The 26,337-nt window shown below is 52.2% G+C and overlaps 1 long non-coding RNA gene across 1 annotated transcript in view; it reads left to right on the top strand.

Moving 5' to 3' along the window:
* The window catches only part of LOC138833169 (uncharacterized), a 211,209-nt gene extending 203,899 nt beyond the window's left edge, over nucleotides 1-7,310 (top strand). The window contains exon 3 of the long non-coding RNA XR_011373826.1: nucleotides 7,099-7,310. This is a non-coding gene — a long non-coding RNA (uncharacterized lncRNA). The remainder of the gene's footprint in view (nucleotides 1-7,098) is intronic.
* Nucleotides 7,311-26,337: the final 19,027 nt, after the last annotated feature.

Raw genomic sequence — 26,337 nt, 5'->3', positions numbered from 1 at the left:
ACTTGATAAACAGTCTCGAGGTGCCAGGAAAGTAGGTTATCGCCAGCTCTGTCTAAGTCCCTGCGTTCAGTGCTGAGGGCAAACGGAGGACTTTGAACAACACGTAGTGCGTTCCTGTGAAATGCAGCGCCCTCCTTCACGCACACAGATGATTCTAACCTCCGCCTCCCTGAAGTTAACACAGGATCGCTATGTCTCATGGCTGTGGTTGTACTGATGAACAGACAGTTATCTAGGAGAAAACAACGTGCTAGGGTTGAGGAGAGTTTCCTGGAGGAAGCAGGCTTCATGAGGGGTCAGTTCTGGAAAGATTCTCACCCAGAGCACCACTGCTGCTGCCGTCTGAACCCGTTAACCAGGTCCCAGTCCCGAAGCCCTGCGTACATCTGCCTCGTATTTTCCATAAATGCGCGGCGTGCTTTATTGAGCATAGTGAACAAGAGCGCGGGAGTCAGGTGGGCTCGGACCCGGGGCCAGCTTTCCCCCGATTCTCCCGAGATTGTGGGGCGGGGCGGGGCGGGGCTGGGGGTAGCTGTGTGCGTGTCTAAGCACATTCCTGTCCCAGGGACCCCTCTGCCGCATCTGGTACACATTTAACCTTAGAAAACGTGGCTTAGGGAGCTCACAGCAGGTGCGTGTTTCCCTCACCCGTGGGATCCCATAAAATAGGGAGTTCACGGCTGTCCAGGAGCTCCAGGCGGACCCGGCCGGCCCACCCTCCACCCCCCGCCCCCCGCCCCCCGCCAGGCGTGGTGAGCACCGACGCCCCACGGGAACCCGCCCCTGCACCAGCGAACGGAGCAAGGATGCAGAGCTGGGCGGTGAAATCCTGGCTGCTGGTTTTCTTCTAGTATTTTCTCGTGGAGTCAGAAGCAGGCAGTAATTTCACTGGTTCATGGTTGTTGGGGCATTACGTGTGTGTGTGTGTGTGTGTGTGTGTGTGTGTGTGTGTGTAGCTATAGACACATAAGTACGCATTGATACGTAGATTTGTGTGTCTGTACGTTATATATGACCTGTGCGTGCTACCTGTATATCTGGGTACTCCAATCCCTCACACCAGGGTTTAAGCCCAGGGCCCCCTGCCAGGCGGCCCCCCAGCGCGAAGCCCTCCAACGCTAAGCCCTTTTTGCTCAGTTATGGAGGCCAGGGCCTGGCCTCCTGCCTGGGTGCGAGTCGGACCTACAGTCTTCCTGCTGTAATTAGCCTTCGTCAACTTGAATTCGCCTTCCTTGCATCTTAGCTGCATTTTCGTGGATCTGTTTCCCCGGTCTTCAAATGGGACAATAAAGTTGAACACACACACACACACACACACACACACTTTGAGACAGAGGGACTGGAGACTGTGGCAGGGGAGGGGAGGAGGGAGCGGCGGGAGGGGAGGGGGGCAGGGAGCCCACAGGAAGGCTGGCAGCTGGCAGTGGAGATCCCACACGGGAAGGGCAGGGCGGGGAAGGAGGCGCATTTTATCTTAGCCGCTCCGAGGACGGGGCTCCGTGGCAAAGCCTGAAGACAGACCACACCGTGGCCCTCACTCGGCCCCGTGGCCGCTGCCACACACAGGCAGGAAGAAAGGGCCGTGAGGAAGCCCGCCTGGGCCCGGAGCCCGGGTGGAGCGGTGTTGGAGCCTCTGGACGCATACGCACACCCCACTCACAGGACCATGACCCGTCTCCCCGGGGATACCCTGATTAATAGTGCGTGAGGCAGGTGCCAGCCAGATGTTCACGAAAACGAATGTTGTGGGACTTGCGGAGAAAGGTATGAGTCACACGGACTCTGACACACCACGGAGCCGTGGAACATGCCCCGCACGCATCCCGGCCTTCCTTCCTAACTCTCTGGCCCGCAGAGAGCTAGAAAGCACGTGAGTGTCGTGAATAAATATCAGTGGCTGAATAGACCTGTGACCACGCAAAGCTGACGAGTATTGAACTAGAGATGACGGACATTCAGGTAGGAAGGAAACGAATCCCCAGTTAAAGGAAGCTGCAGACTCAGACCAGAAGGAAACTTTTACAGATGTTAAATTCTTTTTTCTTTTTCTTTTTTAATTGTAAAGATACTATACAGAGGGTTACAGTTACATGAGTGAGGTAATGAGTACACTTCCTCTTGAACATTGTTACCCCCTCCATTGTTTTCCCCCTACCATCCCCTCCCTCCCTCCCTTCCCCGAGGTTCTTTTTTTTTTGATTGTGATTAAGTGATTACATAATTTCCCGAATTTCACAGTATTGTGGAATAATGATGCTCATTTAAAGTCACAAGTTCATTCTAACTTTCCTGGAGCAAATTGTCTATCACAGTCTGTAATATATAACGGTGCTCACATGTTATATACCATATATGTGATCAGCAGCATGGGGATATTTAGTAGTGGTTCGACCAGATGAGTGGGAGTTCTTTGTTTCTTAAGTCTTGTTAATTTTGTCGTATCACCTAACATTTTGGATTTAACATCCACTTATCAGGGAGACCATGTACTGTTTGTCTCTTCGTTCTTGGCTTACCTCGCTCAACCTGATTCCTTCTAGCTCCATCCATTTCCCTGCAAATGCCATTATTTTGTCATTTCTAATGGCTGCATAATATTCCATTGTGTATAGATACCACAATTTTTGGATCCATTCATCTGTGGTGGGGCATCTAGGTTGTTTCCATATCCTAGCTATTGTGAACAGTGCTGCAATAAACATGGAGGTGCACGTGTCCTTGTATATTGGTTCCTGTTGTTCAGGGTAGATGCCTAGAAGTGGTATGACTGGGTCGTAAGGGAGGTCAATCTTTAGCTTTCTAAGGACCCTCCAGACTGCTTTCCAAAGTGGTTGTATGAGTGTACATTCCCACCAGCAGTGTAATAGCGTTCCTCGTTCTCCACATCCCCTCCAGCATTTGTCGTTGGCTGATTTGTGGATGTGGGACATTCTGACTGGGGTAAGGTGGTATCTCAGGGTTGTCTTTATTTGCATTTCCTTCACCACCAGGGATGATGAACATTTCCTCATGTGTTTCTTTGCCATTTTTATTTCTTCATTTGAGAAGTCCCTCTTTAGTTCCCTTGCCCATTTAGTAATTGGTTTGTTAGGTTTGGGAGGGATTAGTTTCTTGAGTTCCCTGTATATACTGGATGTTAACCACTTGTCTGATATATTGCTGGTAAATATTTTTTCCCAATTAGTTGGTTGTCTTTCTAGCTTGGTTGCGATAGCTTTAGCTGTGCAGAAGCTTTTTATTTTAAGGTAGTCCCATTTGTCGAGTCTCAACTTGTTGTGACCCTGGGACTCTGTTCAGGAAGTTCCTTCCTGTGCCTATTAGTTCAAGTGTCTCTCCTACTCTGTCCTGCAGTACTTTCAGAGATTCAGGTTTAATGTTAAGGTCTTTAATCCATTTTGAGTTGATGTTGGTGCATGGTGATAGGCTGGGGTCCACTTTTAGTTTTCTGCATGTGGCCGCCCAGTTTTCCCAGCACCAGCGGTTGAAGAGGCTGTGTTTCTTCCATTGTATGTCTTTGGCTCCTTTGTCGAATATCAGCTGGCTGTAGGCCTGTGGATTTATTTCTGGATCTTCTATTCTGTTCCATTGGTCTTCGGGTCTGTTTTTGTGCCTGTACCATGCTGTCTTTGTTATTATAGCTCTGTAGTAGAGTTTGAAGTTCGGCATGGATAGCCCTCCCATATTGTCTTTATCCCCTAGAATTGTTTTGGCTATTCTAGGTCTTTTGTTGTTCCATATGAATTTTTGGACTGTTTTCTGTATTTCAGAGTTGTACATCATTGGGATTTTAATAGGAATTGCGTTGAATTTGTATATTAGTTTTGGAAGTATTACCATCTTTACTATATTAAGTCGGCCTATCCAGGAGCATGGGAGGTCTTTCCATTTCCTAGTGTCTTCTGCAATTTCTTTCTTTAACTTTTTATAGTTCTCATTAAATAGTTCTTTTACATCTTTGGTTAGGTTAATTCCTAAATATTTTATTTTTTGGGAGGTTATTGTGAATGGGGTTGCTCCCTTTATTTCCCTCTCTTCCTGTACATTATCAGTGTGTAGGAAGGCAACTGATTTTTGTGGGTTTATTTTGTATCCTGCTATTTTGCCGAAGTGATTTATGATTTCTAAGAGTTTGGGGATGGAGTTTTTGGGATCATGAAGGTATAGTATCATGTTGTCTGCAAAAAGGGATAGTTTAACTTCTTCTTTCCCTATGCAGATCCCTTTAATGTCTTTTTCTTGCCTTATTGCCCTGGCTAAGGGTTCTAGGACTATATTGAAGAGGAGTGGAGACAGTGGGCATTCTTGCCTTGTTCCTGATTTTAGGAGAATTGGTTGTAGCTTTTCCCCATTAAGTATAATATTGGCTATTGGTCTGTCATAAATGGCTTTTATTGTTTTTAGAAATGTTCCTTCGATTCCTATTTTCTTCAGAGCTTTTAGCATGAATGAATGTTGAATTTTGTCAAAGGCCTTTTCTGCATCTGTGGTGATAATCATGTGATTCTTGACCTTGGCTCTGTTGATAGTTGGATTACATTTATTGACTTACGTATGTTAAACCATCCCTGTGTCTCTGGGATGAAGCCTACCTGGTCATAGTGTATGATTTTTTGTATGTGTTTCTGTATTCTGTTAGCTAGAATCTTGTTAAGGATCTTTGCATCTGTGTTCATCAAGGAAATTGGCCTGTAATTCTCCTTTTTGGTTGGGTCTTTGCCTGGTTTGGGGATGAGTGTGATATTGGCTTCGTAGAATGAGTTTGGGATAGCTCCCTCCTTCTCTGTTTCTCTGAAGAGCTTGAGGAGTATGGGTATTAGTTCTTGTTTAAAGGTCTTATAGAATTCTGCTGTGAATCCATCTGGTCCTGGGCTTTTTTTTGTTGGAAGACTTTTGATAGCTTCCTGTATCTCATTATAGGATATTGGCTTATTTAATTGGTTAACTTCTTCTTTGCTCAGTTTGGGCAACTTGTATTTCTCTAAAAATGCATCCATTTCTGCCCGATTTTCTTCCTTTAGAGAGTATAGCTTTTGAAAGTAGTCTGTTAGAATTGTTTGGATATCTTGGGTATGTGTTGTGATGTTTCCCGTGGCATCCCTAATCCTATTAATATGACAGTCATGGGTCTTGAACTCTGGGCCTGGGCGCTGCCCCTCAGCTCTTCAGCTCAAGGAGGGCGCTCTACCTCTTGAGCCACGGCGCCACTTCCGGTTTTCTGAGTGGTTTACTGGAGATCAGAGTCTCACGGACTCTCCTGCCCGGGCTGGCTTTGAACCGCGATCCTCAGATCTCAGCCTTCCGAGCAACTGGGCTGAGGCACCTGCAGCCTTTGCGCAACGTTCAGTCTCCGTCAGGAGTGGACGATGCTCTTGCCTTACTCGGCTTGCAATCCTGCGCGGCTTCAGGGCCAGGTGGGGGTGGAGGTGGGGGGCGGTGCGTGCTTTCCAGGTTCTGGGATCCCTGGGTGCTCGGGTTTGGGGGGTGGGGAAGGATTTGTACTGTACTACGGGCCAGTCCTGCTGTCAAGGACACCAAAGAAAGACACTTATATGTGAGAGGAAACGCGGTGCAGACGCGTGCTCACGGCCTGTGTCAGTGACATGCGGCCTCGCAGCAGCTCTGACTGGAGGTGGCCGAGGCCCCTGGAGGTGGCCGAGGCCCCTGGAGGTGGCCGAGGCCCCTGGAGGTGGACGAGGCCTGGGACCTGGGCTGATGATCCGGATCACAGTCAGCGGCCTCACGCCATCTCCCGTTTTCCGGGGTGCGCTCGGCTGCTTCCCCTTTCTTGGTTGAGCTTTGGTCATGGCTTCCGCTCCCATTTCCCTTTCGTCTTCCGGAGACGCCTCGGCCAGGACGAGCCGCGTGTAACAGTTTCAGGGCTGTGCGTAGTGTGTAAAGGATGGATCTGGGCAGGCGCGGCTTCACCACGTGGGAGACGGGCAGGAAAGCCGGGTCTGGGGGATCTGTGTCTCAGGAGGCTTCTCAGCCATGGGGGGGGGGGATCTCGGGTCCCCGAGGAGCGGGCGGCCGAGCCGGGGTCCCAGGACAGCAGCCACAGTCACGGGAGGAAACCTGTCAGCGTTCGTAAAAATGAGGTGTGGCGGACGCCAGCTCTCGGCTCCCAAGGTGCCTTTCCCTGCATAGCGTGTGCAGAGCTGCCTCCTCCCCGGCCTCCCCCCCACCTCCCCTCCTTCTCCTGTCCTCCCCTCCGGGCCTCCCCCGGCCTCTTCCTCCTCGCCTCCTTCCCCTCCCTCCCTCCTCCCCCTCCAGCCTCCGCCCTCCCCCTCCCCCTTCCCCCATGCCCCACTGACTTCCCACACATCCTGGTGGCAGGAAGTCCAGGCTGACTGGGTCTGAGCCTGGCTAGGTCTGAGCCTGGCTGACCGTTCCAGCCCGTGGCTTATCATCCATCCACCCAGCCCATTCCGGTCATGGGGATGGTCTCAGGGCCCCGTTGAGATGCCCACACACAATCCCTCCTCCTCCCTCCCAGCCACCATGAGCTCACAGCTGAAAGACCCCAGACTCCTGGGATAATTTCGTCAACGGGAGGGCACCCCAGAAAACTCAGACTCCAGGCCGGGAGATGCAATAAGCAAGAGGAGTTTATTTGACATTTGCGCAAACGGACTCTCTGTCCCGAGCAGACAGGGAGCCCCGAGCAGCGGTTACAAGCCTTTTTTTAAAGGCAAAAACCACAAGATTAATGCATAACACAAAGCATCCCATGATTGGTCCATTTAAAGGTCATCATATACGCCAACAATCACTTTGCCACGCGGGAAACTTTGTAACACTCTTTGTAAAATGACTGGCCCATGGTTGGTTTAAGGGGGGGGTTACATGGTTACAGGCCTATGATTGGTTGACACTTGGCTTAGCTTGTGGTCTTGCCAGGTGGTCGTTATCTCAAGGTCCTGTCTGGGGAATTTCTAAATGGGAACTGAGGAACACGTACTGTCTGTTCTTTGTCCCTGAAACTTCTTAACTCATTTCTGGGAAGGGAAGGGTCAATGCTAGCATAAGCAAGTTTACAGAAGCAGAATCAGCAGTTAGCAAGTTAGTAATGGTAATGGTCAATTTTTACTCTTTCAACAGCCTTCCTTCATCATTCTCTCCACCAAGACATGTCTGCCTAACACTGTGCAGTGAGGTGAGCGTGGATGGAAGCCTCTGGAACCATGAGCAAAAGTCAAGCAAGGTGCTTCTTCCTTGAATTGGCAGGAAGCAGCTGGCACCATGGGAGAGCAGACGGAGGCGTCCACTGACAGTGAGAATTCTTCTGGACCGGGAGGGGAGGTGTGGACAGGAAGGGGGGAAGGGAGGTGTGGTGTGGACAGGAAGGAGTGAGGGAGGGAGGTGTGGAAGGAGTGAAGGAGGTGTAGGGAGGAGGGATATGTGGAATGGACAGGATGGAGTGAGGGAGAGAGGTGTGGTGTGGACAGGAAGGAATGGGGGAGGGCGGTGTGGTATGGACAGGAAGGGGTGGGGGAGGGATGTGTGGTTTGGAGAGAAAGGGGTGGTAGAAGGAGGTGTGGCGTGGACAAGAAGAGGTGGGGGCGGGAGGGGTGGACAGGAAGGGGTGGGGGAGGGAGGTGTGGAAGGGGTGAAGGAGGGGGAGGTGTGGATAGGAAGGAGTGGGGGAGGGCGGTGTGGTACGGAGAGGAAGGGGTGGGAGGGAGGCGTGGACTGGAAGGGGCGGACAGGAAGGAGTGAGGGAGGGAGGTGTGGTGTGGACAGGAAGGAGTGAGGGAGGGAGGTGTGGAAGGAGTGAAGGAGGTATGGACAGGAAGGAGAGGGAGGTGTGGACAGGAAGGAGAGGGAGGTGTGGACAGGAAGGAGAGGGAGGTGTGGTGTGGACAGGAAAGAGTGGCCGAGGGAGGGGTGGACAGGAAGAGGTGGGGGAGGTGTGGACAGGAAGGGGAGGGAGGTGTGGACAGGAAGGAGTCGGGGAGGCAGGTGTGGACAGGAAGGGGTGGGGGAGCGAGGTGTGGTGTGGACAGGAAGGAGTGGGGGAGGGCAGTGTGGTATGGACAGGAAGGGGTGAGGGAGGGATGTGTGGTGTGAAGGGGTGGGGGAGGGAGGGAGGAGAGGGAGGTGTGGAACAGATAGGAAGGATGGGGGAGGTGTGGAAGGAGTGAAGGAGGTGTGGACAGGAAGGAGTGGGAGGTGTGGACAGGAAGGAGTGAGTGAGGGAGGTGTGGAAAGGAAGCAGGGAGGTGTGGTGTGGACAGGAAGGGGTGGGGGAGGGAGGTGTGGACAGGAAGGAGAAGTGGAGGGAGGTGTGGACAGGAAGGAGTGAGGGAGGGAGGTGTGGAAGGAGTGAAGGAGGTGTGGACAGGAAGGGGTGGGGGAGCGAGGTGTGCACAGGAAGTAGTGGGGGAGGGAGGAGGGAGGTGTGGACAGGAAAGAGTGGTCGAGGGAGGGGTGGACAGGAAGGATGGGGGAGGGAGGGAGGGGTGGACAGGAAGAGGAGGAAGGTGTGCACAGGAAGGGGAGGGAGGTGTGGACAGGAAGGAGAAGTGGAGGGAGATGTGGACAGGAAGGGGTGGGAGGGAGGGGTGGAGTGGAAGGAGTGACCAAGGGAGGTGGGGGAGGGAGGGGTGGAGTGGACAGGAAGGAGTGAGGGAGAGAGGTGTGGTGTGGACAGGAAGGGGTGGGGGAGGGAGGTGGTGTGGACAGGAAGGAGTGGGGGAGGGCGGCACTGGCTGGGGAGTGGAGGAGGAGGGGGGCCTGTGTGTCCTCACCTGTGGTGGAGCTCAGCCCTCCAGGGCCGGGTGCTGCGGGCGTGGTGCTCCGGCCTCCTCCTGGACTCCCCTGAAGACAGAAGAAAGGCACCTGTCAGTGGAGAAGACCAGACCCCTCCCTCCACGCTGCTCAGGCTGACAGCGGCTCTGCGCCCCGACCCTGAGCCTCCACGCTGCTCACGCCCCGACCCTGAGCCAGGTTCTTTCTGCAGGGCGGCTCTTGTTGCTCTGTTGAAGACAGACATTGGGGAGGCGGCCCCGCAAGGTGACCTGAGGGCCGGCGGGAGGCCGTGCCCAGGCCCAGGGAGAAGGCGGCAGGTCAGCCCTCGGGGACGCCGCCCACAAGCCTGGCAGAACGGGGCAGCCCCTCTGGGGTGTCCTTCACCAGGGAGAGGCTCTGTGCACCCCAGGACCCCAGTCAACAGGACCGGGCTCCGACCCAGAGCCTGTGTTCATGGGGAGAGAATCCACCCAGCAGGCCAGCACGGGAGGCCTCATGGAGAAAGGATGGGCAGGACAGACAGACAGGATGGACGGACAGGGCTGAAGGGCCAGAGTGGTTGGAGGGAAAGAAATTAATTGAGTCTCAGCCTAGGCCTTAGGAACTGCGTTATGAAACAGGCATGAACAGAAACGGCCGGGGGATATGGAGCACATTTGTGTGTGAGCATCTTATGAGTAAGACACTCGTCCAAGAGGAAGCAGCAGGCAGTAGAGTCGAACACGCAGCCTGACGAAGAAAGAGTGAGCGAATAGGACATCTGGGGCTGGAGGTGGGAAGCGAGGGTCAGCACCGCGGTGAGCGAACTGCGGCCCGCGCCCCTCCAACGCTGAGATCTGAGGGGCAAAGCCAGCTGGGGACACGAATCCACCAGGCCGTCAGCGCCAATTAACCAGCAACATGCCAGAACGGGAGCTGTGGCTCAAGCGGCAAAGAGCCACCCTCGAGCAAAAAAAGCTCAGCAAAAGCTGGAGGCCCCGCGTTCGCGCTCTGGCATGAACGCAGTGTGCATGTGAAGGTATCTGTCTGTGTATGACCCAACAAACGAACGCCAACTTGCATTTTTGAGAAACGCGTATCAATTATCATTCTCCGCTTAGGCTGCAGTTGCTGGAGTCACTCTCAATAAAACAAATAATCTGTATATGCAAAAATTATAGACCCACGCCCTGCTTTCAATTATAAATGAAATTTAAAAAACAAAGTTTTTTCAGGACGCTATTGTAGTCTTCATTAGTGAGTGAAACGATTTTGCTTAAAAACATCCAACGCGTCTATGATGTGGTGCAAGTGCAGTAATTGAACACAGCAGTTTGCTTTGAAACTAACAGTATATAGTGAAAGACAATATGTTCGTTCAGTTTGGCTCAGTTGATTTCACCCCTGAGAATACTTAAACGGCAGCCATGATTCTGCAGGAGGGAACAATTTATAGGAAGAACCAGATTTCCACCGAAATATCTTGTAGACATGGGGGAGGAGCAAGGCCACACAGAGTGGGCCGTATAAAGTATAGCTGACGTAGGCCGGCTAGCCACAGACTCCCGAAAAGAACAATGAAACCCACAGGAAGGCCCGTGACCTGACAGGTTTTCTAGAAGGTGCTGGAGAGTGCCGTGTTTCGAGTCTGTCTACCACGCCCACTGTGGAACATGGAGTCCCACGGCCCCCGGGGTCGCCGGACTCCTGCTGTCCAGAACCTTGGGCGTCTCGGGGCCCCGGGCCTGGGCCCCAGGACGGCTGATTGGACGCCCTGGCGCCTCCCCGTGCTTCCCGAGATGCGTCCAATCCCACAGGGCAGGGCAGGGGGGTGCGGGAGTCGGGTGGGGGGTCAGATGGAGCCCAGAAGCACAGGACAGGAGGTGGTACGGATCACTGTGGAGGGGGTGAGCCCAGGGTACCACGGGGCTGTCACGAGCACCGGATTTCCTGTGGGGCATGGAAATTTCTGGAACTATATAGTGAGGAGGATTGTGTGACACTGCCGATGCCCCACATGCCCTGCCAGTGTGTATTCTGAATACCCCATAACCTTGAATTTTGTTAGATTGCTTTGTCACAACATCCGACGATAAACTCATTTAAAACAGCTTCCCCGGAGGAGCGTATGGCTCTGCCGAGAAAGAGCCCTTCAGGGTCTGCGCTGGCTGTCGGCGTCTGGCCTGCCGCTGAACCCGTCCAACGGCGCACGCGTGAACGATTCTGCCGCGCCGAGTTTTCCTGCGGCCTGCCCTGTAGTGGAGGTTCTCTGCTGCAGTGTCTCCCCAGAAACTAAAGCTTGAGGTGAAAGCCCATGCGCTGCGGATTGGAGCGAGCAGAGCGGCTGAGAGAGGGCCGGGCTCACCCGGCGTTCCCTGGCTTCACGCGGCAATGAGGTCAGTACTGATTAATATTAATAATCGGACCTGGGGAGGTCCTCGATAAAGATGGCGGCGAAGCAGCAGGAACGCTCCACACATGGAGACCAGGCGCAGAAGAGGAGGAGGAAGCAATCAGGAAACGCTCACAACGAAGCGAAGCTGAAAACGCATCACGGCAGAAGCTCTGGGACGTGGAAAAGCCGGGGCTGGGAGGGCAGGCTCCAGCTCTAAGCGCGCACACACACAGAAAACAGAAACAGCTCGCGCCAGTAACCTCAGGACGCAACTAACATGCCAGAAAAGCAAGAACAAACCAAACCCCCATCTACGCGGCAGAGAGAGAGCGAAGATCAGGCAGAAAACAATGGAAGAGTCTGAAGAAGCCATAAATTGAGAGACCACGAGCAAGACTGACGGAGGAAAGAAGAGAGGCCATTCAAATGAAGAAAATCAGAGATGCCACAGGAAACACTACAACTGACACCCAAGAGATCCCGAGGATTATAGACCCTGCCTTCAAAACCTATACGCAAAAGAGAAGGAAAACCTGGCCAAAAAAAGGACACATTTCTAGAAACATACAAACTGCCTAAGCTGAACCGAGAAGATAAGAACGATGTTAAAACAAGCCAACACCATGAGCGAGGGAGAGGAAGTAATCAGAAGAAGTCTTCCAGCAAGGAAAAGCCCAGGTGCGGAGGGATTCACCGCTGAATGAGCGAACGCGAACGTTCCTCGAGCGTTTCAGTGACACGGATGCAGAGGGAGAAATCCCAGACTCCTCCTGCGAAGTCAGCATCACACTCAGCCCCGAATCAGGTCAGGATCCAACAAAAGAGAGAGAGAGAGAGAGAGAGAGAGAGAGAGAGAGAGAGAGAGAGAGAGAGGGACACAGACTGGTTCCTCTGATTGCACAGATGCAAAGAGCTCCTCAATAAAATACGAGCCCGCAGAATCCAGAAACAACAAAATAAATCATACATTATGACCAAGTAGGCTTCAGCCCACAGATGCAAGGCTGGCTGAACATATGCAGATCAATCAATGTAATTCACCACCTCAGCAGAGCCAAAGACAAGACCCACGTGATCATCTCAATAGACAGGAAAAAAAACCTCCAACAAAACACAACATCTGCTCATGTTAAAAGCTTTGGAGAAGCTAGGGATAGAAGGAGCATTCCTTAAAACAACAAAGCCTACCATCGACAGACCAACAGCCAACATCCTACTGAACGGAGAAAAACTCCACCCATCTCCCCTGAAATCAGGAACAGGGCAAGGATGCCCACCCTCTCCGCTCCTCTTCAGTATAGTCCTGGAATTCTAGCCAGAGCAAGAAGGCCAGGAAAGGACAGAAAAGGGATCCATCTAGGGAAAGAAGAAAGTGAACTGTCCCTATTTACAAGTGACATGATCTTATCCCTAAAGGAAAAATATGACTTCATGGTAACAGAGCTGCTTTCTCTTCCTACTCTCAGGGTAGAGAACACACAGGACAGAGAAGTCTCTGGTCCCTGTGGGAAGGAAAGTGTGGAATTTAATTGGAAGATATTTACAAGTCTTGACTAGACTCATTTACCATATTCGTGGTTTAGAAGAATTATTGTTACATATCTACCAAACTTTATCACTGTATAAATTATTTGAAAATGAACATTATTTTAGAAAAAATACATGCTGTTCAGAACAATATTTACTGTTCATAATAGCAAAAGAACCTAAAATGATGCATTAAGTATGGGTAAATCTGTTTTGCAATAATTTCGGTGGGATGTTATAAAAGAACAGAAATAATGGATCGCAGCTGCACAAAACAGCATGGAGGGATCTGGAAAGAAAGACAAGATAGGGAAAGCATGTAAATAACACGGCGTCCCGTATCTGATAGAGTTCAAAACCCACAGTACTAAGAAACCTACCGGTTAGTCCTTAGAGAAGCAGCCGTACTATTAAAGAAAGAACAGCATAGCACAAAAGACCGACTAGCTCCGGACAGGAATTCAGGAATGAAATTTGGGGGGCAAAGGGACAAATGTTATTATGTTGGTGATTTATAAGCTTGACGTAAGCGTGTAGATATTAAAGTCTCAACTTTTCCCATATGGTACACATATTGCTTCCTACCTATCAAACGCTACAGTTAAAAACGTATCTCTTTCCTAAGTTTGTTTGCTCACACCCTGTCCTTATTTTGTGCAAAATTCCAAAAAAAAACAAAAAAGGGGGGGGGTGGTCTTTATCTCGAGTCCTAAACCACAGAGTATCAGACGCAGCAGACAGGAAGGGAGAGGTTGGTACGGACACGTGCGTGTGCACAGCGAGGCCACAATCAGACCAGCGAATGCAGGCGTTACCTGTGGGAGGCGGGAACGCGGGGTGGGCGCGTGGCGAACACGGAGCTGTGGCCCCCCCCCGCCCCTCCCCACCCCACACCCCTGCTGGGTGTCCTTCCTGCAGATCACCACGGGGGGAACGGGAATCCTCCCCCCCTGCACCCCTCCACTGTGCTGAGCCAAAGCTAATTTTAAAATTCATGCTGCCAATAAAACCCATGCAGACGAACTCAGCCGGCAGGTAGGAAGGGGGGTCGCTGAATCCTCTGACTGCGGTCAGCCGCCTTTCCCTTGGAAGCCAATCATTCGCGTGGGGCGGGTCTCTGACGGGCACCGTGGGGCAGTCGGCAGCGCGGCCCAGCCGACCTGTCGTTAGGACAGTCAGACATGAACTGTGCCTTTATGACAGTATACACGCATAAACAAACCGTGCAGGACGCATCCACAGCCGCTGTGTCTAACTACTCAGAGGAGGTATTTGAAGTCGGTTTGCACCTCACCACGCCTGGTATTTTTAGTATGAGAAGCAAGAATGGCCTGGGTAGGAGAAGCTCAGCTCAGAACTGCTCCGTATCACACAGATCAGAGGCGCGGCCGGGCCTCCACAAGGGCAGAAGACGACCAGGGTCCGACCCCCCTGCTGCTTACGAGATGGAGGGCTGGGGAGGTTTACCTGTGTAGGCCTCAGGCCTCACTCGACACATGGGAGTTGTTTCCAGAGTCACGTGAAAGGTTCGTGAGCCGCTCAGCAGACGGCTGAAAACCTCAGCACCCACACGGGAGACACCGAGAGCCGCAGACGTATAACCACCACGGTCACGGTGTCCAAACCGGACAGCCTCGTGGTTCCCTAATTACTGTCTTGAGCTCCTCTCTTTTACAGAGTCGTTTTCCCAAATCTTTATGCATCTCAGCTGGTAAGCTGGGCGGAGCGGGTCTTGTGTGACTCACAGAGAACGTGACCGTGGAGTGGATGTCAACGCTCAAACGGGCGGTGGAGATGGAGAGGGTGAGTCCCTGGGGACCCAGGCCCCGGTGCCCCCCGGGGAATGCCGGCCGAAGTGAGGAGGGACGGGCGCCATCCTCCGGGCCCCTGAGGGTCTCCGGACTTCACTGACGGCACTGGTGAATCACAGTGTTAACGTTCACTCGGCCTCCGGAGTCTTCCTGGAATTGTCCCACCACACCACACAGAAAAGAACCATTTATTACACGCGTGAGCAGGAGGCGTGACACATTTCCCGCGTGTCACGGGAAAGAGCCAGCCGGGTCAGACATGGCCACGCGAGCAAGTGCAATGCAAGCCGGCGAGCAGGGAAGCCCCGTGCAGGCTGGGGGCCCTGGGGAAGGGGGGTGAGGCCGAGCCTGGGATCCTGCCTTCGGGGAGCGGGAAGGGGGGCGAGGGCGGGTTTAGGCTGAGCAGTGTCTCACGGGCTGTGCAGACTCGAGAGCCTGCATACCCACGACTTCACCGGACCCAGGTCCTTCGGGACAGTGGCGCATTTCCCGACGTTCTCTGCTGTGCTGGGCTCTATGGCCTGCATGGATATTTACATCCACAGCCGGGGCTCAAGACAGAACTCTGCCCAGCTCTGACCGCTGCTCAACGCCACCGCTCCGCCACGGCAGCCCACAGAGGAGCCGGCCCCTCTGTCAGAGACACACAGCAGCTGCAGAGTGGGGGGCGAGCGGCATCGTTCTCTCCAGTGACGGGCCTCGTGGGGGGGATGGGGGGCGGTGGGGGGGGCAGTGGGGGCGGTGGGGGGGACGGGGGGCGGTGGGGGGGACGGGGGGCGGTGGGGGGGACGGGGGGCGGTGGGGGGGACGGGGGGCGGTGGGGGGGACGGGGGGGACGGGGGGCGGTGGGGGGGGTCCCGTCCTGGTCATCGATGCGTCTCTCCATCTATAAGCCCCATCAGAGTCCATCTGCATTTCTGCTAAAGCACGCTCACTCAGAGTCGCATCATCAAAACGATCAACTCCGCGGCATTGATTTTTGTTCTGCTCGTTACTCACACCAGAGAAATAATGAAATGTCTTCATTTTTAATAACTACGGCCTGACACAAAATCATTTATTGGGGAAGCATTTCCTCCCGGGGCCCAGGCCTGCCATTGCTCAGCCTAACTATTGGACGTTAACTTGTTCTACATGCACTGGTCTAGAACGCACCAGCCGTTTCCCCCGGGGCCATGCACATATCTGGGCTTCCTCACCTGGAATGCTCCTGCGAAACTCCCCAAGGAGCAAACACATCACCTGTCTGCAGAACAAGCCACACATCGATCTTCAGTTTAATCAAAAGCCGTCTAAATTCCGATCGTACATAAGCATCTTTTAAATGAACTTAAATCTATTTTATATCTATATCTCCATTTCACTAGATCTCGTTTACATGGAGATAAATATGAAACCACAGTTGTTTCTGTCTCAGAACTTAGTTTTTTTCCATGTATTTTTTCAAATGAACTTTTCTTGTATTTTATATTACAAGCAAAATATATTTTAATAACATACAAAATAAATCTGCCACCATTAAATGTACTTATAGTTATCAAAACTACTGACAAAAAAATAAACTGTAATCTTCCCCGTTGCCAAAAGATACCTTATTTGAAAGCAGACTTAAGGAAATGGAAAAACCTTCCATGCTCCTGGATTGGAAGGATTAACATCATGAAAATGGCAATACTGCCCAAAGCTATTTACAAATTCAATGCAATACCCATCAAAATTACAACAACATTTTTCAATGATATAGAGAAGGCAGCCCAAAAATTCATATGGAATAATGAAAGACCCAGAGTAGCAAAAACAATCCTTAGCAGGAAGACCAGCACTGGAGAAATACCAATATTAAGCTTCAAACTCTATTACAAAGCCCTAGTCATAAAACCAGCCTGGTACTGGACCAATGGAACAGAATGGAAGACCCAGAAATGAACACACAGAACCTATTGCCACCTAATAATCTTTGATAAGGGAGACAAAAACACAGGCTGGAAGAAAGACAACAAATGGTGCTGGCAGAATTGGCTACACACGTGCAGAAAAGTGAAGCTAGATCCTTCTGTATCACTCTGCACAGAATCAATTCCAAAAGGTTCAAAGACCTCAATGTAAGACCAGAAAATATGACAGGAAAGAATAAGGAAAACACTAGCATTCCTAGGCACAGGTCAAATTGTCCTCAGGAGAGAACCAGAATTACAAAGAATCCAAGAAAGATTGGATAAATGGGATTGCACCAAACTGAAGAGTTTCTGCATGGCAAAGGACAGAGCTAGCAAGATAAACAGCCCACAGAATGGAAAAAGATCTTTACAAGACAATGGCCTTATATCTAAAATATACTTAGAGCTTTAAAAAAAAACCCAAAACAGATCCTCAAAGAACAACCCACTTATTAGTTATAAGTGGGCTAAAGACTTAGAGACTTCTCAGATGAAGTAGTAAAAATAGCCAATAGACACATGAAGAGATGTTCAACTCTCTGGCCATAAAAGAAATGAAAATCAAAACAACATTGAGATTCCACCTCACCCCAGTTAGCATGGCCATTATCAAGGAAACTAATAACAACAGATGCTGGAGGGGATGTGGACAGAAGGGAACCCTACTGCATTGTTGGTGGGAGTGTAAACTTGTTCAACCACTTTGGAAAGCAGTATGGAGGTTCCTCAAAAGACTCCACACAGAGCTCCCCTATGACCCAGCAAAAACTTCTCACAAAATTAGATCTGACCTTCCTGTGGCACAAAAGAAAGAAAGAAATTCCAGTTATGGCATGACTCTCCAGTAAATACGCCGACTCTTTCATTATGAAGACGTGCAGTGGAACCCCTCTGTACAGCATTTTTACAATTAAAACATATATAAAGACGACATGCCTACAGCTATCTAGCAAACACTCAGAAGCTTATGATACGATACAATTTTCAAATATGAGGACCTAATTTCCAAGACGTCTGTGGTGTTCACTGTGGTGTTCACTCTGGTGCTCCGTGCAGCTGTGCGGCGGTGCAGACCAGTGGTTTTGAGGTGAGCGGAGTCTGGGGGTCCCCAGCCCACGCCCCACTCCTGGCACACTGAGTGGATCTCCCCATTCAGTAAGGGTCCTGAGGATCGCGTCTCAGGCTCACCATGACTCACGGCACCACACAGGCTTGCTCAGAGTCCAGCGTCCTCCCTCTGCTTCTAATTCACGGGATGAAAACAAAGCTAACTCGACCGCCAGCTGTCTCACTTGGCGCAGCGGGGATGGGCCACCGGACAGACCCCTGTCATGTCCACGCCACCAGCCAGCACACACCTGTGCACACGCATGTGCGCGTACCATTGGTGTCTGCGTGGCTCTTCACGGGGTGGGCGCAGGGCAGGGGAGCCTGGGTGTGAACTCAGGCCAGAGAACCGATAAAGGGGGTGACCCGGTGCTCCTCTGTCATTTCTTCGAAACACACAGGCTAATTCCAGTCTCTTCCTGTTACCATTCCCCCGACATTTGTTATCTATGATTAAAGCGCCGGTTACAACTAAACCAAACTAGTAGAAAATTAGAGACGATGTCAAGTCATAAATACTTTTTTTTTTAAATCTTAACAACAAAAACATCCGGAAATGAAATTCTTCTGTGTGAACTTGGTGTGCATCTATAATCTCTTAATTATTTCCTGAGGACAAAAACCTCAGCAGAGCGGCTGCTACATCAAAGAGAATGTAATCTGACGGTTTTTCCGTGTATGCTCCTGAAAACTCCGTGCTAATTTATACTTCAATAGGAAATGCGCTGGGACGCGCTTCAGTCCTTTCGTAAGGAACTTTATTAAGGCATAATTTATATACCGTAAAAGTCACCCGACGACGTTTACATCTCAGTGGCTCTGGGTGGATTTATGCACTGCTGTCACCCTGAAAGGCCAGGTCTTGCTACCAGCAGGACCCACCCCCAAATCCCTCCCAAGGATTAGAAATTCTGGGTAAACTGAATCACTTAGTACATGGCTTTGGGTCTGGCTTCGACCCCTCTGATACTACCTTTGAGCTCTGTCCATATTGTATCTCGTAGGTGTGGATTGTTGGTTCTTTCAGCCAAATAACAGTCACTTCGTGATGATTTTACCAGGTGATAGGAACTTAGTTTGCTTTTTTTGTTGTTGTTTTTTGTGGTTTTGAGTTTTTCTGCAATTATGGGGAACAACTCCATGGAAGTTTCTAAGACTACTTGAAATAGCTTTTTATTGTTTCTTTCCATCTTACTAGAGCCTTCTTCATAAATCATTTTTAGATATGAAAATCCATACAACTGCACACTCACCGCTGCATAAAAACGATAATTGCAGTATTGTTAGGAGAAGTGGAGGTTTTCTCAGGATGTTAATGTGAGGCGGGAACAGTTCACACTCCACAGCCATTTCTAGGCCCCGGGATTTCACTCATCGTGTTCCACTGGATAGAGAGATGCTCTATTGTTTAAGATGAGAGTGGGAGGCATCCCCCCGCCCCAAGTTCCTGGCACACAATACATTATTCAAGAACACACTGGAGGACACTGGATTATGATTTGTGTTAGCATGCATTTTCTGCTTCTACTATTAGTTTTATAAACCCATATGACGCTCTAAACAAGAGAAGGCATAAAGGTGAAGGCGTAAAGATCACATCGGACTTTGAGCCCATGTAATCTTGGAGGAAATAGGAGTGGCAAGGCCAGATTGGAGCTTTGGAAGGAAGAAGAATGACAGAGAAAGCTGGAGAAGCAAGACAAGGGGACAGGACTGGGGGACAGGACGGGGGTGGGGCAGGACCGGGGGACAGGACGGGGGTGGGGCAGGACCGGGGGGCAGGACCGGGGGACAGGACCGGGGGGCAGGACCAGGGGACGGGACCGGGGCTGTGGCTCGCTCACCATATGCCCTTCAAAGCTAACGCTGTATGGGAGAGCCGTGTGGATCTAAGTTTTGTTCTAAAATCTATTTATGGGAACATACATAGAAAAATGTGGGAGGGTTGCATCCAATTATTAAGAGGATTTCCTCCCTAAAATTAATCTTGAAATGTATTTTGTAGTACTGCTAGTAAAAGCATTCGCTCATTAGGAACATGGGCCGGCCGGGCTGGTGGGGCAGGGAAGGGACAGCAGGTACAGCCCATCCCAAACCAGGAGCGGGCGGGGCCTGCGTCCCCAGGGCACTGGAGACACAAGGATGCATTTTAGCATTTCAGCAAGGCAATCAATCCTGCGGCTGAACAAGAAGCTACAAACGAAAGCAGCATGGGGGACAGGCACAGGCCACGCTGGGCAGATCGGCCAGCAGGCTGCTCCAAGGACCCCCAACACAGAGGAGGACACCCTGGTAAACCGAGGCAGGGGGAGGAGGAGAGAAGGGCGAGGATCTGAAGCTGTACGAAGCGTCTGGACGTCCAAGGCGAAGGACGGCAGTGGCCGGGAAGATGTGTGGGTTTGAGAATGACATCCGCGCTTCTCTTTAAGGAAAAGTCACTTGGTACAGATGTGGGGAAGTCGGGGTGCCGCGCTAGGAAATTTATGTTCTCCAAAAAGCACAGCGTTAGGCTGTCTGTTCGTGGGAAAGGGGGTGGAATTCATCGTTAACCCAGTCCGGGGCAACAAAAGCCATTCAAGTGCCTGCGTTGGCAGGGTATTAACATTCCGCATGTCCGTTCCTGCACTGAGGTAGATGGGAAACTCCTAATTCCTTGAGGAAAATGAAGACACAAAGCCAGGACTTTCAGATCGGAGGGCAGGGCGGTGCACTAAAACACCAGCAAATGTACGTAAGACAGACGTATGTGTAAGACCACGCGTGTGTGTGAACTTCCAACACGAAACAATTCTTGAATAGTGATAAAAATGGATTCTTGAAAAAAAAAGTTTCCATAATAGCGACGGGAAAAAAATGTGGGGTCACTGTGTCACCCCAACGTGAAGATAAATTAAAAATGGGTGACAAATGCAAATTTTGTATTCAAAAATGTTGAGGGAACTAAAAGTGATGAACATGGAGGTATATTAAAAATGCTGTGACTTTCTACTTATAAAACAAGACCCAGGAGCCATAAAAATAGAACAAAAGTATACATAAACGGCAAAACACAACCATAACTTAATCAGCAAAAACTGACACCAGGGTACTGGGTCTAACTGGCGCCATCTTGGCTTCTTGGTGGACGAAGGTGAAGTCAGTCCACAGGTGAGAGGCACCTGAATTCCTAGAAGCAGGTGGACAGCGGGTTCCCGGACCTGTCTGGCCTGTACTAGAACTCCAGGGACAATTTGAACTCTTGGGCTCCCTGTGACCCGCCCCCTGACCCTGACCCTATTTCGGCCCCCAGCATCTGAGCCACCATTTTGCGCCTGGTGTCTCCTGGCTCAGGTCACGGTGGCGGCCCCTCCTCAGCTCTCTATCAGAGTTGATCCGGTTTGTTGACACTGATTTTCTGCTCTCTCTTCACTACCCTCCTGGCTCGGTTTCCTGACGGTATTAAGTGCATTCGAGGCTGCAGGTTGTTGCTGGCTTTCTAATAAAGACTCTCCATTCGACCTCTCAAAATGGGGCTTCCCTGTAGCTTGTGATTGAATTCCCACACGACCAAACAACGAACGGGGGACCGCCTGTCACCTGTATCACAGACCAAGGATTGTTTCCTAAATACCCCAAACTCCGCCAGAATAACTCCTCCAAAATCACACACACGGGAGCCCGCTGACCCACGCGCGCTTAACCCACAGCTCAGGGGCTGAACACGAAGAACAGCCAAATCTTACTCCTGCCAACCTGACGGAGACACAGCCAGCGTCACGGCGAGACAGTGTCCACCTGGGAGACGGGGCTGGGATCCGGGTGAGGGGAGGGCAAAAGGTGTAAGGACAGAAAAGTCCATGAGCTCCGGGAGGGAGGCTGGACACGGTGTGTGTGCGTGCGTGTGTGCGTGTGTGTGCACGCGCGTGTGTGTGTGCGCGTGTGTGTGAGCGTGCTCTTGTGTGTGCGCGTGCGTGTGTATGTGTGCATGTATTTGTGCGCGTGTGTGTATGTGCGTGTGTGTGTGTGCGCACGTGCGTGTGTGTGTGTGTGCGTGCACGCGAGCGTGTGTGTGTATGTGTGTGCGCGTGTGTGTGTTTGCGCGCATGTGCGTGTGTGTGTGCGTGCGCGCGCGTGAGTGTGCGCGCACGTGTGTGTGCGTGTGTGTGTGTGTGTGCGCGTGTGTGTCTGTGTGTGTGCGTTTGTGTTTCTGTGTGCCCGCGCGAGCGCGTGTGTGCGTGTGCGTGTGGTGTGTGTGCGCCTGTCTGTGTGCGTGTGCGTGTGCATGCGTGTCTTTGTGTGTGCGCGTGTGTTTGTGTGTGCGCGTGTGTGTATGTGTGTGCCCGCGCGAGCGTGTGTGTGCGCGAGCGTGTGTGCGCACGCGCGTGTGTGGGTGCGCGTGTGTGCGCGTGCGTGTGTCTGTGTGCGTGCGTGTGTGTGTGCGCACGTGTGTGTGCGCGTGCCTCTCTGTGTGTGCGCGTGAGCGTGTGTGCGCGCGTGTGTGTGTGCGCGTGTGTGTATGTGTGTGTGTGTATGTGTGTGTGTGCGCGTGTGTGTGCGTGTGTGCGCCCGTGGTGTGTGTGTGCGCGTGTCTGTGCGTGTGCGTGTGCGTGCTTGTCTTTGTGTGTGTGTGTGCGCGTGTGTGTGTGAGTGTGTGCGTGTGTGTGTGTGCGTGTGTGTGCGCGCGTGTGTGTGCGTGTGTGTGCGTGTGTGTGTGCGCATGGTGTGTGTGTGCACGTGTCTGTGTGTGCGTGTGTGTGTGCGTGTGCGTGCTTGTCTTTGTGTGTGTGTGCGCGCATGTGTGTGTGCGTGTGTGTGTGCTCGTGTGTGTATGTGTGCGCGTGTGTGTGTGCGCGCGCGTGTGTGTTTGTGTGTATGTGTGTGCGTGTCTGTGTGTGCGTGTGTGTGTGTGCGTGTGTGTGTGTGTGCGCGCGCGTGTGTGTGTGTTGCACCCACAATGACTGGAATGCAAGTGGATATCAGGCAAGGTGTGAACCCCTAGACCGATCTCAGACACCAGCTGGTGATCTCAGATCTCCAGCAAACAGGGCTGAGGGCCAGGCTCCAGTGGCAGAACGGACGCTCAGCCGCGCGTCTCTGATCAGAACGCCATCCTACCTTCCCTCCCGCAGTCCCCCTGCTCCCCGCCCCGTCCAGCCTTCAGCGTCCACGGGAGACCAGGCCACTCCTGCTGCAAGAGAACACACCCAGCCTTGAGCCTGGGTGAAGGGGAAGGAGCCAGCGATGTCTTCGCGGTTCTCCAAATCCACACGATGGATCGATCACCTTTGAACACTCCTGATCTGACACGCATTTTAATTAAACTTAATTACTACGTGCCAAATATCAACCAAAATTCGACACATCAACCAGAAAGATATTTAAAGATTCTGAGATTTCACATAATCCTACGTAGCCTTCATTTTCATCATACTTATTATAAGGTTTCTTTTTAGTCTTGTTTTATTAAGATGATATTATTTTCCTATCCATGGTGTAAAGAATTATGGTTCGGCGACCTCCGAATACAGAAGCTGTAGAGTAATGAAATACGGTTTCACACGCCCTGAAGGAGCTACCTGTTAGGTTTATGCTGCATTCACAGCAGACACATGCGAGGGTGCCCTCGGAAAGATACTAAGAAGAGACCCGAACCCCAAGCCCTGGCAGACAGCTAGGGGACTGGCAGCTTGCCGGAGCCCGGGCCTGCACCGGGCATCACCAGGCAGAGCCTAATGACGCACTGCCGTGGACAAGGCCGAGGCTGATCTTGTTCACCAAGACCAAGCAAACCCGGCAGAGAAACTCGGAGGGAGGCTGCGGGGAGGGGCGCGTGTGGAGGAGGAGGGGAGAGGGCCGAGGGCTTCAAAGGACCCCCAGGCCCCGGGGCCTGGCTTCCGACACTGCGCGCGCCTCCCGTTCCCTTTCCAGGCCTTGATCGCCTGATAGCGGGAGGGCCGGGATTCTGTGTTTAATTTTACAGCCCACCTTTGTTACTGCCATCGTGGGTCGGCCGCGTGGGCTGAACCATACGCCACAGAATCCCTACCTGACACCCACGCTCCCCGCTGTTCTGGGACAGGACTGAATTTAGAGACAGGGTCTTCAAAGAGGTAACTGAGTAAAACAAGCTCACGTAGGAGGATTCTAATCCAGGACAGCTGATGTTTTTTTTTATAGGAGAAGACGAGGGCGTGGGCCAGAGGGAGACCTGAGGAGATGTGGGGGGCACCAGCTGGCCACCCCTTCCCCCCAGGAGACGGCCCTTCCCAGGCCCGACGGCGAGCTCGGCCTTCACCAGGAGACGGCCCTTCCCAGGCCCGCCGGCGAGCTCGGCCTTCACCAGGAGACGGCCCTTCCCAGGCCCGCCGGCGAGCTCGGCCTTCACCAGGAGACGGCCCTTCCCAGGCCCGAAGGCGAGCTCGGCCTTCACCAGGAGACGGCCCTTCCCAGGCCCGACGGCGAGCTCGGCCTTCACCTCTGAGAGGAAGCACCCTCCCATGGCCCCGGAGCCCGCGTGGCGTGACGGCGGCACCAGATACACCAGATCCCCACACTGGTGATTTAATATCTGCGGCATCTACGGTCTCATCCCTAAATCCTTGCCCGTTTGTGTGCCCATTCTTTGCTGCGTTGATGTGATGACATTGGCTAATCTACAGAGAGATTAACTGAATGCACTGGCTCCGGTGTTTCAATCCTTATACCCCATTCCTAGTTGTAAGCTACAGGAAGGCACTTCGTTTTGGCGTATTAATTATGCATTTGTCCACTGCCTGTCACCTGAGAAGTGGGGCACAACCAAGCCGGGCGTGAGTGCGCCGGGGCGTGTGGAAAAATGCAGCGCTCACATATTATTAGTGGGGAGAATAATGTATTCTGTACAGTCACATTGTGGAAAACAGTACGGCAGTGTCTTAAAGAGTTAAGAATAAGACTGGTAATACCCCTGGAGTAACCGCAATGGGGTTTAAAAAAGACGTGTTTATGAAATCGTATTCCTAGTAGCATTGTCCACAGGGAGCAAGCGCTGAGCACGGTCCCACCGGGGCGTCTGCAGATGAGCTGGAAGGCAGCATGGTGCGATTCCCGGACCCCATGGGCAACGCCACGAGTGGGGCCCCCAGACACCGCCGTCTGCCATGGGCGGGCCCCCCAGACACTGCCACCTGCCATGGGCGGGTCCCCCAGACACCGCCACCTGCCATGGGCGGGTCCCCCAGACACCGCCACCTGCCATGGGCGGGTCCCCCAGACACCTCCATCTGCCAGGGGCGGGTCCCCCAGACACCGCCACCTGCCAGGGGCGGGTCCCCCAGACACCGCCACCTGCCATGCGCCACTGTGGCACTGACCACGGTGGCAGATGGAAACGTCCCGGTAGATTTCTGCGAGCAGTAGCAAGGCGTCTGATTTTGCCTTCTCAACAGAACAGACTTCACTATCACTCAAGATGTTCTCCTCATGCAACCCATGAGGCCAGCGTGACCTGATTGTCTTTGGTTCATATTGATCGGCAATGTCACTAAGAGAAAGCGAGGTTCTCCCGTTCCTAGTGGGGTATTTAGAGAATGCCATTCAGACTTACCACCACAGTCCTGTAGGGGGCGCTGCTCCTGCCTGGTGACTTCAGGAACGTTCCTTCTCCGTTTCCTTTCTACGTTCCCTCTCACCGGCCGCGCACATATTTTGTTTTGTCTGTTGTTTGCAATCAGCGGCAGCCCCTGCCCCGTCTAAAGCAAAAGGCCGCTCTGTGCACCCGCTTTGCAGAGAGGGGAAGCCATGATTGTCTGCTCAGGTTGGCGTGGCTGTCCGTGATGTCCGTGATGTCATTTTCCTTGCATCTCAAGCAGAGCTCAGAGGGCCCTGACGCCCGCGGGTGACGAGCCCCACGGCGTATGACACACCGCTAGCCTCACCTCCTTTCAATCCACAGGGGCAACTTTGCCCCCGCGGTGTATTTCTAATCACCGTCTTAAAGCTGCCACGGCATGTTCTGTGGGAAGGGGTGACTTAAATAACTGAAGAGTGACGGCAAACGATCAAACGAACCAAGAAGCAGAAGTTAGGCAAGGAAACCTCATCTTCGCCACTTTGAAGACGTGCTGGAATTAGGTGCCACCTCAGGGTGGGGTTACTGGGACCCGAATGCATGCCGGCTCTGTGCTCCACACTGCGGGAGGCTTGGGGCACACACTGGGGAGCTGTCTACCATCACAGAAATCAGAAGAGAAAGGGACTGGCCAACTCATAAAGCTCATTTTCTCCAGAAAAAAACCTTCGGGGGCAAACTCCAGCGGCAGTGGCCTGCTCCTGTCCAGGGTCGAGGGTCGAGACCCGTCTCTGTCTGTGCGGAGAACGCCCCGTCTGTTCTTTAATGGCCCTGACTCTGGATTTCAAGTGTGAAAAGGACTGCTAGCTTTCAGAAGCGTTGGTGGAGAGGAGGTGTGGCCCAAAGAAAATGTATCCTAAGCTTCTCATCTTTAAGTAAATCTTTCAGAACCAAGCAGTGGTGCATGCTAGTGGCGGGTACAGAGGTGTCCGAGCCTTCCTGGAGTGAACTCCTCTGCTGTTAATCTACTGTGTGTGTGTGTGTGTGTGTGTGTGTGCGTGCGTGTGCGTGTGTGTGTGCATGCGTGTGCGTGTGTGTGTGTGCGTGCGTGTGTGTGTGGTATGTACATGTGGCATAAATCGCCTTTGCCATTCTTAGCGGGTGATTCGTAGCGGAGTATTATTTCCTGAGAGAAATGCTGCTTGATCAGAAACCTGTCCTGTCTTAAGGAAGAAAGGATGGCAGGAACTTCAGAAGTCGTGCGGCTGACTCCAGGGGCTGACGGGAGCTGTCCAGGCCCCTCCA

This window comes from Dipodomys merriami, unplaced genomic scaffold (assembly GCF_024711535.1).
Source record: "Dipodomys merriami isolate MVZ:Mamm:240054 unplaced genomic scaffold, mDipMer1.0.p SCAF_201, whole genome shotgun sequence".
Taxonomy (NCBI): Eukaryota; Metazoa; Chordata; class Mammalia; order Rodentia; family Heteromyidae; genus Dipodomys; species Dipodomys merriami.
This window is presented reverse-complemented; position numbering and strand designations above follow the sequence as displayed.